Source organism: Microcebus murinus, chromosome 7 (genome assembly GCF_040939455.1).
Source record: "Microcebus murinus isolate Inina chromosome 7, M.murinus_Inina_mat1.0, whole genome shotgun sequence".
NCBI classification, from domain to species: Eukaryota; Metazoa; Chordata; class Mammalia; order Primates; family Cheirogaleidae; genus Microcebus; species Microcebus murinus.
Window position 1 is genome coordinate 56,765,600 of NC_134110.1, and position 17,473 is coordinate 56,783,072.

Sequence of the window (17,473 nt, forward strand, 5' to 3'; positions counted from 1 at the left end):
TATTTATTACCTGATTTTGTTTCCTGTAAGATCCGATTATTCTTGTTATTCTCTTCCTTTCACTTCTGTTTATACCTCTTTTAGTTTTGCCACGCATCAAATAAGTAAACCCCTTTTTCTTGGAATCACCAGGATATTAATGTATTTGAAGAAAAGATTTGAATTAATTAGGAAGCTGCAGAAGTACCTATTCCAAATAATGAAGTCCAGAAAATCAGGAACTTAATATTAAGCTTTTGTCAAACTACTAAAGATTATCCTTACTATCACATAAAATTTTCTTAATTGTTTTTTTAATTGGTTGATTAAATTCTTACTATGTTGGATGAACTTCACCATTCTAACATCAACATCACCTTTATACCTGGTTAAAAATATAGAATGTCTAGCTGCACCCTCAGATTGTCTAATTCACAGTGTTTATGGGAGAGGGGCCTAGAAATCTGCATATCCAGCAATCATCCATGTTTTCAGGAGTGTGGCTTGGGAAAGAACTTCTGCAGACTTCCTTGTGTACTTCCTAAGTACTTATTTGGTAGATCATGACTGGATAGAGTGTTTGTGTTCCCCCAATTCATAAGTTCAAAAATTCGTATGTTGAAATCCTAACTGCAGTAAGATGGTATTAGGTGAGGCCTTTGGAAGGTAAGTAGGTCATGAGGATAGAGCCCTCATGAATGCAATTAGTGCCCTTATAAAAGGGACCCCAGAGAGCTCTCTGCGTTCTGCCATGTGACGATATAAAGAAAAGACATCAGTTTGCAACCCAGAAGGGTGTCCTCCCCAGAAACTGGCCATGCTGACACCCTGGTCTCTGACTTCTAGCCTTCAGAGCTGTGAATAAATTTCTGTTGTTATTAAGCTACTCGGTCTATGGTACTTTATTATAGCATCTGGAACTGAGTAAGACACATGGTAAGTGGCTCCAGGTTATTGCTCAGAATTCCACCTGATAAGGAAATATTACCATGTTTAGCACCACTTTGAAGTTCTACAAGAGGCTCAGTAAGTTTTATAAATCGAATTTCAATGATTTAAGTCTCATCCTGATTAACTAAATTGAAATTCTTTTTTTAAGATATGTTTTACATCTTCTCAAAATTCACTGTTTATTTTGTGATAAGCATATCCAAATAGTGTTTGAGTTTTTTATAACTTATAAGATCTGCATTTTTACATCCAACCTTAGCAGAACCTGCATTCAGTTCACGTACAGATTTACAGGTACTTAGCCCATGAGTTTTTTTCTGCTTCTATTTCATGGAAGGCTAGGGCTGCTGGAGAAAATGTATAACACCTTGATTGAGTGCCTTACATATTTTGATTTAAACTCAGCTGAGCACTAATGTCTCTGAAATCCTTTTATTCATATAACAGGTTTTCTTTTTTATTGTCTCCATTTGTTGTCCGAACTGTCATCATTCTCCTAAAGTTATCAAATTGATCACTTGAACATCACTTGAACATGTTACTTTGCCTTCTACATGATCCAGAAAATCATAGGCCATCAAATATGAACACTCACTTTTCTTTCCTTTTTCTCTTCAATCTATATTAAGCTCCTTTTCTTATCTTCCTTATAGAAGGAAGGAGGTCCTTAGTCCTGTCCGTGCCTCTCCTCCAAATTTACTTTTGATAGTCTGGTTTATGTTGTCTGCGACTTGCTAGCCTTATTATTCCTCTCTGCTGTATTCTCTTTCTTCCTCCACTATAGTTTCTTTCCTCATACCCTACCTACATCAGCCACATAAATCCCTCTCATCCTTAAAAATGAAAAAGGTTCCTTATATACCATACCTGATTCTAAAGCTACCCTTTGCCTCATTTTTTAAAGAAAGCTTTCTTAATATATAATTTACATAACATAAAATTCACCTCTTAAAAGTATGCAACTCACCTGTTGGTATATTTACACACTTGTAAAACTATCACCAAAATCTAATATTTGAATATTTCAATTATGCCCATAAAAAACCTCCTATCCATCTGTAGTCACTCCCCATTTCCACTTGTAGCCCTTGGCAACCACCAATCTACTTCCTGTTTTTGCGGACTTGCCTTTTATAGACATTCCATATGAATGGAATCATATAATATTTGCTCTTTGGGGTCTGGCTAACATAATGTTTCTCAGGCTTATTCATGTTGTAGCATGCATTAATACTTCTTTCCTTTTTATGGCCAAATAACACTCCATTGTATGGGTATATCACATTTAATTTATCCATTCATCAGTTGGTGGACATTTGGATTGTTTTTACTTTGTGGTTATCATGAATAATGTTGTTACAAACTAAATTTTTTGTTGTTGTTGACATGTTTTCATTTCACTTGTGTATATACATTAGGAGTAGAATTCCTGAGACTCAATTGTGTCTTCCAACATGCAAAAAAAAGTTTAATTTTGATGAGGTCAAATTTATTAGTTTTTAGTTTTATCATTCTGTTTTTTGTGTCCTAGCTAAGAAATCATTGCCTAACCCAGAGTTATGAAGATTTACTCTTAGGGTTTTTTTAAATTAATTTTGTTGTTATATCTTATATTATGTCTTTGTTCTGCTTGGGTTAATTTTCATGTTTAGTGTGAGGAAGGTGTCCAAATTCATCCTTTTATGTGTGACTATCTAGTTGTCTCTGCTCCATTTATTGAAAAGATGATTTTTTCCCCCGTTGAATTGTCTTAATGTGTTTATCAAACATCAATTGACCATAAATATAAGATTTTGTTTCTGGACTCTCAATTCTATTCCTAAACTTATGCTTGTACTGTGCTGTCTTGATTACTATAACTTTGGAATAACTTTTGAAATTGGGAAGTATGAATCTTCTCACTTTGTTCTTTTTCAAGGTTGTTTTAGCTATTTTGGGTCCTTTGCATTCCATATACATTTTAGAATTAACTTGTCTGTTTCTCCAAGGAAGAATGTCAGCTGTGGTTTTGACAGAGACTACATTAAATCCATAGATCAGAAAGGGGAAATATTCTCATACTGTATTAACACCAATAGTATTAAGTCTTCCATGAATAAAAGGATGTCTTTCCATTTATATAAATCTTCAATTACTTTCAGCAGTGTTTTGTACATTTCAGTGTACAATCTTGTACTTCTTTTATTATATTTAATCATAAGTATTTTGTTTTTTGATGCTATTGTGAATTATTTTGGAATTATTGGAATTATTGTGAATTATTTTATTATTATTGGAATTATTTTCTTACTTGACTTTTAGATTGTCATTGCTAATATATAAAAATAAAATTGATTTTTGAATACTGATTTTGTGTCTTACAATCTTAATGGACTCTCATAAATTCTAGGAGTTTTTAAGTAAATTTCTTAAGATTGTCTATATATGAGATCATGCCCATCTGTAAATAAAAACAAAAGACAGCTTTATTTTTCCTTTGCAATCTAGATGACTTTTATTTCTTTTTCTTGCCTAATTGCCTTGGTTAGAACTTCTAGTACGATATTCAATAGAAGTTGTGAGAGCCAACATCATTGTTTTGTTCCTGATATGGAGAGAAAGCATTTAGTCTTTCACCATTAAATATGATATTAGCTGTGGGCGTTTTGTAGATGGCCTTTCTTAGATTTAGAAAGCACCATTCTATTCCTAATTTTTGAGGGTTTTTATTATACATGGATGTTGCCCAATGCTTTTTCTGCTTCTGTAGTGATGATGTGCTTTTTGTACTTTATTCTATTAATGTAGTGTTTACATTATTCAATATTTATGTTAAACTAACCTTGCATTCCTAAGATAGATAACACTTAGGAATAATGTATAATATGTTGCTAGATTGGGTCTGTTGGTATTTTGTTGAAGATTTTTATGTCTATGTTCATAATAGGTAATGTATTGGTTTGTAATTTTCTTCTCATACAATGTCCTTATCTTGCATTGGTACTGAGGGCAATACTGGTCTCTTATAATGGTTGGGAAGTGTTCCATTCTTTTCTAATTTTTGGAAGAGTTTATAAAGGGTTGTAGTAATTCTTTCTTCTTTAAATATTTAGTAGAATTAATTATTTAAGCTATCTGGGCCTGGGCTTTTCTTTGTGGGAATATTTTAAATTACTCACAATAATTTTTTACTTCTAATTTATCTACTCAAATTTTCCATTTCTCCCTGAGTTGGTATTGGTAATTACGCCTTTCTAGGAATCTGTCCATTTAATGTAAGCCATCTAATTTGTTGTTCATAGTATTCTCTTATAATCTAATAATTCTTTTCATTCTTGTAAGATTGATAGTGATTTCAGATCTTTTATTCCTAATTTTAGTAATTTGAGTTGTCTCCCTTTTTTTCTTGGTCAGTCTAAAGCCTTGTCAATTTTATTGTTCCCTGCATAGAGCCAACTTGAGGTTTCATTAATTTTCTGTAATGTCTTTCTGTTTTGTATTCCATTAACTTTTATGGTAGTCTTTACTATTAATATTTCATTTCTTCTACTTGCTTTGTGTTACTTTCTTCCCTCAGCCCCTACCCCCAGTTTTATTAGGTGGAAGTTTAGGTTATTTATTTGAGATCTTTGTTTTTTTCTAATATATGTTTTTATAGCTAAGTACTTCACTTGTCCTATCCCATAAGTTGTGGTATATTGTATTGTAATTTTCACTTATCCCCAATTATTTTCCAGTTTTTCTTATGATTTATTCTTTGACTCATTTGTTATTTAAGAGTATATTGTTTAATTTCCACATATTTGTGAATTTCTCAAATTTCCTTCTTTTGTTGATTTCTAACTTAATTTTATTGTGGTGAGAGAACATACTTGGTATGATTTCAATTCTTTGAAATCATTGAGTCTTTCTTATGGCTTAGTTTCAGGTTTATCCTGGAAATGGTCTATTTTTTTATTCATTTTTAAGCCTTCCATTCATCACTAAATTTCTTGAAAATCCATCCACATTTGCTGCCTCTGTTCCCCTTCCACACAAATTCACTACTTGGCAATTTCTCATCCAGTCCATTCATTCAGCCTTTAGCAAATGCCTAGCAGGCACTAGGATAGACACAGAGACCCTAATTCTATGGCACTTTCAAGCTGATGTTATACTCCCAAAGATCACCAGTAACAGCACAAGTTGTTTTTGTGTGATTAGAGATTATTTTTAGATATACACGTTACAAATAGGCACCCTACAGATAGACACATTACAAAAAGGTATCCCTAATCCAAAAGTGAAATTAAGAAAATAATTCTATTTACAGTAGCATCAAAAAGACTAAAATACTTAGAAATAAATCCAACTAAGGAGGAACAAGACTTGTATACTGAAAACTAAAAAACATTGTTGAAAGAAATTTAAAAAGACCTTAATAAATGGAAAGACATCCTATATACATGGACTAGAAAACTTAATATTGTTAAAATGACAATTCTCAAATAAATCTATAGCTTCAGTCCATTCCTTGTCTTTCTTTATGGATATGGAAAAGCCCATCCTCAAATTCATATAGAATTACAAGGGTCCCCAAAGAGCCATAACAATATTGAAAAAGAATAACAAAGTTGGTAAACTCACACTTCCCAAGTTTAAAAACTTACTACAAAGATACAGTAATCCAAACTGTAGTACTGGCATAAGGATAGACATACAGATCAGTATGGAATGGAAGGTTCTGAAATAAATGCCTACATTTATGTAAAACTGATTTGCAACAAAGATTCCAAGGCCATTTAATAGGGAAAAATAATGTCTTTGACAAATGGTGCAGGAACAACCATATATATCCACATACAAAAGAATAAGATTAGACCCTTACCATACAACACTGACAAAAATGAACTCAAAATGGGGCGAGGACATAAATGTAAGAGCTAACACTATCAAACTCTTAGAAGAAAACATAGGGTAAACCTTTATGATCTTGGATTTGGCAATGGACTATTAGAGATGACACAGAAAGCACAAGCGACAAAAGAAAAATGCCTCATTCCTAATGAGAGAAATGCAAATAATTGCCAATAAATACCATTTTCTTCTATCAGAATGGTGAAGGGCAGAAATTTTAAAAACATTTTGGTGACAGTGGTTGAAAACTGCCACTTTCATACCTTGAGAATGTGTACCTATGTCCTGGTAGGGGAGTGAAGAGGGGTATAGGGCTATTTGGCAGAATCTATCAACATTTTTAAAGCACATGCCTTTTGACTCAGGAACCTCATTTCTTGTTATTCATCCTATTGACATATGAAATGATGCAGTTTTCTATTTATAATAGCAAAATATTGAAAACATTCTAAATAGAAACTAATAAAGAAATGATTAAATAATGTATGACATGGACATGTCCATGTAATAGAATATTACTCAGCCAATAAAAACAATTAGACAGTTCTTGGTGTAACAGATTATGGAAGAATCTTGCAAAATATTTTTAAGGGGCAAAGCAAGATACAGCACACTGTATATGGTATGCTTTCATTTTTGAAAACAGTATAAAGTATATGTAGTTATCCACATATATAAAAAATAGTTATGTTAGTGTATATATAAGAAACTATTAATAGTAATAAGCTGTTGTTGTGTGTAAGTGGTTGCCTTCTGAGAGAATTGGGTGGCTTGGCTTAGGGTTGGATGACAGGGAGCTTTAATTTTCATTGTGTGTGTAATATGCATGTGCCACCTATTCAAAAATGATTTTTTAAGTTAAAAGAAAAGGACCTTATTTCAATGAGCCCATTCTATCTTCTAGAAGGTTGCTAGACTGTCCAATGTCGAGTTGACTGTCAGTCAGCCAGCTACTTCCAAAAAACATCTGAGATAGACTGCATTTCTCAATTATCGGTAAGAAACATCTGATCCATTCTTAAGAGTTATCCCCATATAGACTAAGGCCATCTGAAGTCAGCATACCTAAGGCAGCATTGCCTCATCATTAAGAACATAGGCCCTGAGTCCACCTTAAGGTCCTGGCTCCTCCACTTACTAGCAGTGTGATGGGAAGCAACGGACTTAGCCTCTCTGTCCCTCAGGCTCCTTACCTATAAAATAGAGTATAATATAGAGATGTTAGGAAGATTAAATAACACTGTGCAAGCAATGTGCCTAGAAGAGTGCTTGGAACATGTTAAGTCCTTGGTAAACGTGAGCTACCATGCTTTCTGTCAAAATACCTTATCAAATTATACCTTTAGTGTTATATTCTGACTTTTATTGAAGCTCAATGCAAGAAATAATTGTGTGAGGAACTGATAATGAAGACATTATTCACTATTTTGTTATTCAGTGTACCTAATTTTAAAATATTTTTGACAGGTAATTAGAATTTCCTATCAGGAAAAATCCCTGTGAAGGCCTAACACAGTCTTTCATTAACCAAGCGATAAATGTTATCATCTTGCCTTAAGTTTCAAATACAATGACCATGGTTTTTTTTTGGTCTTTTGTGTGTGTATGTATGTGTGTTGTGTGTGTGTGTGTGTGTTTCCCAGAAAAATAGAATTACCTTACCTTTTCTTTGCTTACTAATTTCTGGTCTTGTGGAAATTATTTTTTACTAGATTTTTTTTAAATTTCAGAATATTACAGGGGTACAAACACTTTGGTTACATAAATTGCCTTTGCACCGCCCCATCAGAGCTACAAGCGTGCCCATTCCGCAGACAGCATGCACCTCACCAGTTAGGTGTGAGTTTACCTATCTCCTCCTCTACCTCACCACCTGCCCAACACCCAATGAATATTACTTCCATATGTGCACATAAGATTTGATCAATTTTTAAATTAAAAAGACAGTACATAACTGGATACATGCACATGGGAAAACAAAACAAAACAAAAAGTTTAGTACAGAAGGCTATGTGATAGTAAATTTCTCATATCCTTCCAGAATCAACCTCTATAGTGCTGTATGTATTCTGGAAATTTTGTATGCATACATATACATATATGTTAGTATGTGTATATGTGGGTGTGTGTAAACTTTTCTTTTTAAAACACAATTGGGAACACTTTGTGCTCACAGTTTTGTACAAATATTTTTACCCCACTTCATTTATCTCAGAGACCATTTCATATCAATTCATATGAGATCTACTTCATTCTTTTTCCAGCTCCAGAGTTGAATTTATTGAACAAGGATGTTATTGTTAGTTGCTGGAGTACTTAACTAAATTATTTCACATTTACTTCCAAAAAAAAAATTGGAAGAAGCTAAAAACTCATTGGAAAAGCACCTTGTTAATTAGTTGGAATGCTGTGCACTAGTATATGTACGTTATTTACTTAGTCAAACAATAACTCCTTAAAATGCTTTAAGAAATTCTGCCCCTCTGGCACCATTTCTTAAAGGGAACACTGCTCTTTTGTTTGTGGAAACAATGAAAATGCAATATTTACTATTTAAAGCAATATTGATGACTTATCTCAAATACAAAAATTTTAAGTAAGACAGTTTTGCTAAAAATATGAGCTGCAGAAAAGTAATAACATGAAACCTAAGAAAATTCCTCTAATTTTATTTTTATACAAAAATAATGATATATTCAGTAACCTAAAAAGAATCAGAACCAGATTAACCAAAATCATTGGTTTGTAATATTTTTTTCTTAATAGATGAATTAAATTACTCAAATTTTACGGGGACTGTTCTCTGATTTGTTGGTTTACATTGGCTAATGACCAAAGTCCTAGTTAATGTTCAATCTTCTCAATCTTTTTGTTCCTGCCCCAGCTCCCATCTCTATCAGTCATAATGTAAGTTAAGATATGCCAAGCTCTCTCAATTCAAGCTCACTTCTTTAGATTTTTGTGAAGATAACATCAAAGGGATTTTCTATTAATAACCATTCCCTGGCATACTTCCTGGCTCACTAAAACTATTAGAAGTAGCTACAACACTGTATTCATTACTTTTTGACAATACCTTTTAATACAGATAAAATTATTAAATCTTATGAATAACATGGGATTTAAATTGGAAGCAGAACCAAAACACATTGAAGTATTTGAGTATGATGCATCTGCAAATCTTTAAGCAAAATGGCAAAGTGAGATCTATGTCCACATTATACGGCTAGCCATATTAACAGACTCATAAAAAGCACCTGCATCTTGAAAGAGCAGAATGAAAAATAATTTTGTCAAGCTGGAGTAATCATGTTATATCTACCTGGCAACTATTTTATGGGATAGAAATGATAGCATTCCAATTTCTAGTGTGATAATTGAAACCACTGATAGAATCAATAAAGTGGACTGATTGAAGCAAAAAGGTTTTTGCAAGTGTTGAGAAGAAAAGGAATGAATCTATGATATAATCGGTACATCTTTCAGTAAACCTAAAGCCTAACTTGGTATAGCCAAATTGGTTACCCAATAGTTATGCTAGCATTCAAAATCCTTATCAAATATGAGACTCTCACCTGTGTCCAAATTTCGACAGGGAGAAAGAGCATAAGTTGTTTGCATACAATCATGATCACACCATTGAAAAGTGTATGATAAAGATTTAATATAGCCTTTCAACAGAGTGGGAAAGAGCCTAATCATGATTTTTAAAAGTTCCCCTCTAGTAGATACCAATCCTGGATATAGTCATTAAAAATCTTACTAAAAACCAAGAAACTTTTTCTCAATTCTGAAAACTGTCAAAAAAGTGTTAACTCCCTCACTTGTCAGAAAAACACTGCATGGCACTCAAACCAAATGAGGACCCAGCAATACCATCATTAAGAATTATAATTGAAACTTAGGTCATAATAACTCACACCAACTTACCATAGAATTAGTTCAGTACTATTTTTATATCCTATTGAAGACTGTAATTACAATTATATAATTACAGCCCAAAATACTCCATACCTGGAATGTGGCAGCTTCTGGGGTTTTGGGATCAATTTCACCCAGCTCATTGAACAAGTGCCAAGGGTTATGGCCAATTATGCCTAAAGTTGTGAAAACTCAACAAAGCTTTAAAAATCTTTAGGGATAATAGTTAATCAGAATCCCCAAAAAGGAATGTCACATTGTGAAGACAAACATTCTCATTCTCTTTCTACCATAGGCTTCTTTTCCTGCCTGCCCTTTCTGTGGGGTTGTAGTGGAGACTGTATGTCTACAGCTGGGACTGCATGCATGGCCATGAAGTAAGACTTCCCTCTGTCTTTCCATCTTTCTAGACCTTTCCTCTCTGCCCTTATTCCACTTCTTTTCTTCTATTAATTCTATAACAGGCCTTCCCAGGTTGCTACAACTTGCTGTGTGAATTGAAGAGAATTTTGATACTTAACCTAAAAAGCTGACAAATGAAACATTGTAATGTTGTAATATATTAAATGCTTTATTTTAATATATTAATTTTAGCTATTAATATTAGGCATTTTAAAGTTATATAGCATGTATTATATCTAATAATTAGCAATAGACTTAGATTCTTCCCAAATTATTTTACCCTTTCTTTTCCTTCTTTTTCTTTCCATTTTTCTATTGCCTTTAAAAAAATACAAAGCAAAGGAAGGAAAATTATTTCTAATAATTCTAACCTAAAATCTCATCAAAAATTTAACTACTAATAAATGAATTGAACAAGAACTGGCTGGCAGCCACTTTGTACCTACCCTCCTGCTGTTCCTTACTGGTCAGGAAGGAAGGGGTTGGGTCAGATTCTTAAAATATACAAAGATATTTTAAGGCAACAACAATTTTAGGCCCTCAGATTGAGCTGGCCTTGATAACACATTGCATGATATATAAGAACATGCATTTATGTTTGCTCATTAAATCCTATACATTGTGTGGTAAAATGTAATCTCCCAGCTTCTAGCTTTCCCTCTCTTTAATCTATCCCCAATACTACAGCCAGTGTAACCTGAAATCCATAGATCTAATTATTGCCTTTCTTCTGCTTTAAAAACATGTCTTGTTCATGGCAGTAGCTTCCTGTGGATAATGAGAATCAGCTGTGGAACATTTTAAAAATGCAAATTCCCCAACTATACTCTGAGATCCTGATTCCAGGGTTGCAGGGTAGGAACTAAAGAACCTGTGTTTTTCAAGTATAAGCCACGTTTGAGATCTGCTACTTCATAGTTCTTTCAAGTGCTTTTGCATGTTTGTTTAGTTCATGCAGTCACACACTAACTCATGAAATAGGGCCATGACACTAATTCTAGCCATCACTGAGCAGAAGTGACATATGTGTTTTACACACACGTGTGAAGAACAGCCTCTGTGCAAAACAGCAAGCATTTTATAGTCCAGATGCTTCTGCCCCTGCCTCAGCAACCAAGGATACAACCTGCTTTAGATGGTACAGCTACAACATGGTGGAGCCTTCATTAGTCTGGGGCCCTGACTAACTGTGTGGGATCTGAGAACCTGCCCTCAAACTTACCTGAAACTGGGTGTGTAAGATAAGCAAGAAACACATCAAGAAATAAACACTTATTACAGCAAGTCACTGAGGTTTGGGGTTCATTTGGCATCATAAGTTTAGCCCACCTTGACTGATACATGGTTTGCAAATGCTTAATTAACATTTTTAAATCATATAAGCCCAATTAATATGATGAAGATCACTTGATTTATGTTACCAGGTTAATGCATTTGTTTTTCAAGTGTCTCATGCCATTTCTATATTCTGAAGAGTATTCTAAGATTGCAAAACCATTAATTTTTTTTGCCTTTGATGTATGTGAATGAGAATTTTCTTGATATAATACAACCTGAAGCAAACCAACAAATAACCAAAACAAAACGGGTAGAATGCTGCGTCATTAAGGCTCAAAGGAATCCATCAATCATTTGTAACTCTGAGTTTAAAAATTTAGTTTCATATCAGCCTTATTCTGTCAATAAATATCTTTATAATCAGAAAATAAAAATTTGAACTTACAAACATATGTAGGCTTATAACGTGCCATTTTTATTGTTTTATATATTAGTCTCAGATAAAATTATATTAGAAAATGGTTGAAAAGAATTGCTTTTAGAGCTACAAAGAATAAGTCTCAATTCTCTTTTCACATGATGCCCTTAACATATTAATAGCAATCTTAACTATTAGGTCCGAGAGGGACCTTGGTGTTTATCTAGATGAGCCTTTCAGTTTTATAGGTTAGGTAGCCAAGGCCCAGAGAAGTCAAGTGAGTCTCTCAAGGTCACACCCTGGGATAAGCACAGAGCCACAAGAACTTAGGCTTTCCCAGGGGAAGTGCTGCCACATGAAGTTTCTTTCCATCTTTTACACAAGCAATTAACTTAAACATTTTGTTGAAGTGGCATAAAGGGTTTTCCAGCTGTGAAAGCTAGGTCAAGCTCCTATTTATTTATTGAGATTTAGCTTTCTTATCTGAAGAGCAAATAATGCCTATCTAGGAGCTCATCTGTGACTAGAAAGGGCATGACATGTGAACAGCATTAGGTCTATTGTTTTTGGCCTTAAATGAACAAATTTAGATTTACTACTACCTTCAGATTTCAGCCTGTTCTTCTAGACCAGGGAAGAGCAAACTATTGGCTGATGGATCAAATATGGCCTGCAACATGTTTTTGTAAATTTGTTCTATTTGAATACAGCCACACACCTATTCACTTGTGTATGGCTGCTTTGGGGCTACGCTAGCAGAGATGACTAAGATCTTCTGGCCTAAAATGCCTGAAATATTTATTCCCTGTCCCTTTTCAGAAAAATTCTTCTGACCTATGTTCTAGACTTCTGAGATCATTTTGAAACTAGTTTTTTTTTTTTATTTTTTGAGACAGTCTCACCCTCCCCCCTGCCCGCTAGAGTTCAGGGGCATCAGCCTAGAGCACTGCAACCTCCAACTCCTAGGCTTAAGCAATCCTACCTCAGCCTCCTGAGTATCTGGGACTATAGGTGCATGCCACCATGCCCAGCTAATTTTTTCTATTTTTAGAAAAGTCTCACTTTTGCTCAGGCTGGTCTCAAACTCCTGACCTCAAGGGATCCTCTTGCCTTGACCTCCTAGAGTGCTAGGATTATACGCATGAGCCACCTCGCCCTGCCTTGAAACTACTCTTGATTCTTTCATCCAAAATGTCATTCAATATCCCTCCTTAATGAGTGAGCCACTTATGTGTCTCAATTCAGGAAATTCAGGATATTTATAAAAATATTTAATGAGGCATGGGCAAGCAGAGTCACAAGGCACAGTACAAGAGACTATTGCCGAGGTTGATAAGGATTACCATTCTTTGGACACATTAATGTAAAGAAGTATGAATCCACTAAATGATTCCATCACGCTCATTTATCAACAATGCCATGTATTTGTTAAATGTCTTTCTAATATGCAGAAAAAGGTGAGGTATAGACTCCAAAGTGATCACTATTTTTCTGCTCCCAAGTGATTTTAAGCCTATGATGTTTCTACATCCTTCAGCTTCATTTCAACCTCATTTTTTGAAATTGAGATTATTCAGCTAACTACAGTTTTCTGGCAGATCTCCCATTATCCAACAAGAGAATGTCGAGCTTTTACCAACCCTGAATCTTTTTCTTTCTGGACACACAGAGACATAACATTTTCCAGCTTCCTTTTTGGTCAGCGGTGTGCAAGCGACAGTTTTCTAGCCAATGGAAAGATTGCAAAATCGATGTGTACTATTTCTTGACGAGGCCTATAAAAGCTCCCATTGGTGACCTCCATGCTTCTTTCTTTACACCTGCTTGTAGCAGATGAGCGTGGTGACCTGAGACGTATTTATTAGGGATGACAGAGCCTTGAGATAGAAGGTATCTGAGTCTACCTTAGGAGACCCATTACCACTCAGGAGCTCCAATTTTAGACTTGAACAATAAATAGGCTTGTATTGTATTTAAACCATTTTATATATTTTGAAGTTTGACTGTTATAGTCTGCTCTATAACACTATGATTCCTGTAAGATTACTTACTACCAAAAGTTCTCTGCCCACATATGAAAATATCCTGGTAATCAGTTTCCCGGACCAAGAGGTTTCAATTGACAGAAAGTAGATGTGAGTGTTCTTTCACTATATTCTCATATACGTTAGCCTACAAATTTCTACTAGGTTATTCTTGTTGAGAAAAATAAAGTAAAATAGGAATTAAACTTGTTTTGCCTTTTAATAATCTGTTAAGCAATGCATATCATCTTCAAAAAGAGAGATTCTTCTGTGCTTCTTGTTCTCTCATACCATAGGACTTCCCTTTTCACAGAATGATCCTAGCTAGCTATCTTCTTTAGTGGTTCCAAAACCTCACTCTGTGTTTTGGCCTATCTGACACACTTTTTATAGTTCTGTGCCACTTTTTTTTTTTTTTTGTCAAATCACACTGATTTCCCCCATTTTTCTTTCTTATTAAGATTATCCATGACTATGTTTGCCTTTTGTATTTGGGGTATGCTATCATCTCTCATGTTGAGAAATCTTGGTCTAGAAGATGCTGGGAAAGATTAAGCACTCCCAAAACCACTTCATGCCTCTGGCAACTTTTATAGTCTGTTTTAAGAAAGCCTGTTTCATCCTGTATCTAGCTAAAATATCTAATTTTCTTTTACATTTACCCTTTAGTATATTGTACCTGAAAATATAATGTTTCTTTTTTTTTTTTTTTTTTTTTTTTGAGACATAGTCTCTCTTTGTAGCTTAGGCTGGAGTACAGTGGCACAATCATAGTTCACTGCAGCCTCAAACTCCTAGGCTCAAACAATCCTTCTGCCTCAGCCTCCTGAGTAGGTGTGGCTATAGAAGTGAACCACCACACATAGATAATTTTTTTAAATTTTTTTATAGAGACAGAGTCTCGCTGTTGCCCAGGCTGGTCTTAAACTCCTAGTTTCAAGCAATCCTCCCACCTTGCCCACCCAAAGATTACAGGTGTGAGCCACCACACCCAGCCTTATGCTTCTGTTGATCTTGACACCTCTCTATCTCATTTACAGAGAAGATGTGGGGAAGGCTGTTGCCACTTTCTGACATCTCTTTTTGTGCTTGCTCTTTCAGCCCCACCTTTTCACTTAATAGGTTCAAAGGATTTGTGGTCCCTTTTATGACACCTGACTCTCTGAAGTCCCCTTTGCGCCAATTTGACTTAGTTGCAACTTGCAGGATGAAATCTAGGACTGAAAGAACTGCATATAGCAAAGGAAGAAGATAGCTGCATGTAAAATAGTTTATTGCTATGTTGCTAACAGAATGATGCTTCTTTAGCTAGCAAATTTGTATGCTGTGAATTCCATTAGCATGATGGCATGTATCTGATAATCTCTAACTAATAGCTGGGCGTAGTGGTGTGCACATGTAGTCCTAGCTACTGGGGAGGCTGAGGCAGGAGGATTGCTTGAGCCCAGGAGTTCCAGGTTGCAATGAGCTGGTATCACACCTGTGAACAGCCACTGCATTGCAGCCTGGGCAACACAGCAACACTCTGTCTCTATAAAAAAAAAAAACAAACAAAAAAACACCTAACAATAAAGTTATACTACCATCCATGTAGTTGTTTTTTTCTTAAAGCTTTAGTAAAATAATACGGAAGTGAATTTTACTTCACTGATTTTATACAACATGCCTACTAGCTCGTCATGAATAAGTCTAAATAAGTTTACTTTACAATAGCCACATTTTCTAGTTTGATTTTGGAAATTGTAAAACCATGCTACATATTCTTTCAAGTATTGTGATCAAACATAGGCTGTGTTTGTTGAAAACAAAGTTTTAACTACTTAAGAATTTGAGTTTAAACATTGAATCGCTGGCAGAATTTGGATTTCAAAAACATTTAGTTTGTCTTTCTCAGATAACTTTAATATAATCATGTTAGGGTGTTTCTAAAAATTGATTTGCAAAGTAATAAGTGTTATTTTTATGCTATCAAAGATTGTAGCTTGAGTTGTTTCCTAAAATAAAAATTGTTATTCTGGTTTTTAAAAATACAGACTTATTTCTATTATTAAATAGAGGATTACTCTGCTTTAAAAATCATCATACTCACTATTTTCTCCTTAAAAGAAGTGACCAGGAGGTTTGCATAAAATACAAAGAGCTCTATCCAGAGACCTTATCCTTAAGGTCCCAATGAGTATTATCTGATTTAGCAAGGGAATAATCACAATTATCATGAAAATATAAAAAATAGTTCATTGTGTGTGTGTGTGTCTATGTGTGTTGTACAACATAGTAGGTCCTTAATAAATATGAACTATGTCCATTTGTGCCAAATTTGACATGGAGTGTTTATAAGATAAATACATGAAAGCATACATGTCAGTTTTGGGGTATTAGTAGTTAAATAGAGAAACAAAAAGAAACAAGGAGGAAGGTCTTTTTAAATACAAGGTCTTTTCCTTGATATGCCAGAGATAAACCAAAATAAGATTCATAATCTTGGAATTCAGGGTAGGGGCATATAGCAGGGAGGTTATAATATTTTATATACTTGCTTCCAAAGGGCTCTGTGACTACCTCAATTATACTTATCTCACAACCCTAACTTTTTATGTTTCTTTCTGTCTTTAAGAATGGAAACCATTAGCATAGCTGTCTACATTAATACACCTTGATACTCTACTATCTTCTGGTTTATTCTAGGAGCAACATGAAGAATATACCAACTCTTCCATAGAAAGTATCAATCAATAGTTTATAATCTAGAACTCTATGAATCTCTTGCCTCAAAATCCTCATCTTATTTTATTTATCCTAAATTGTCATATCATGATCCTTCCCCAATCCAAGCCAAATTGCCAAATTGAAAGATATGCCTTAAATTAGACTTGAAAATCTCAACTATCCCAAGTATGCTCCTTATTTTCCCCTTCCTCCAAGGCACTACAAAAGCTCTGCTGGGATAGTACTCTCCTTAACTCAAAAACCTCAACATTTGTCTTACCCAAAAGTCATTTTAATAATATTTTGGGGAACCAGCTTTCAACACTTCAATTAGATGATAAAATCCCAAAGGGCTGGGTCTATGTCTTATACATCTTCCTATTTGCAGTTTTCTTTAACATGGTTCTTCTGTATTAAATAAAATTTATGGGAGATCATTGTTTTGGACTGAGCCCCTGCACTAGGCCCCACAAGATCAGATCAAACCAGAATAGAGTCACTTGTGCTAGGTGCCATGTAATCAAACTGAATGTTAAAAATGTTTTCTAAAAAATGAGAGATTCATAGCAACCAATCAGAAGGCGCCCAATTAACCTGAGGTAGCATGATAAGAAAATCCCCTCTGTTTTAACTCTATAAGGAAAGTAACTTTGAAATGACCAATCCACTTTTTCATTCCTGTTTGTGCTTCTTTAGCCCTTTTCTGCCTATAAAGCCCATTTCTCTGCTCAGCTCATCCGAGCACCTTTCTGTTTTATAGATGGGATGCTGTCCAATTCATGAATTGCTTTTTTTAAAAGCCATTTAAATCTTTAAACTAAATATGTTGAATATTTGGTTTTTTGGTTTTTTTTTTATATATCTGGGTGGGTGGTTCTTAAAAAGTGTTGTCCTCAGAGCATCTGCATCAACATTATCT

General features: G+C 34.4%; 1 protein-coding gene across 4 annotated transcripts in view; it reads right to left on the reverse strand.

Annotated features, from left to right (window-relative positions):
- Positions 1 to 17,473, reverse strand: part of OXR1 (oxidation resistance 1) — a 438,511-nt gene that overhangs the window by 83,005 nt on the left and 338,033 nt on the right. The gene's annotated exons all lie outside the window — the stretch shown is intronic.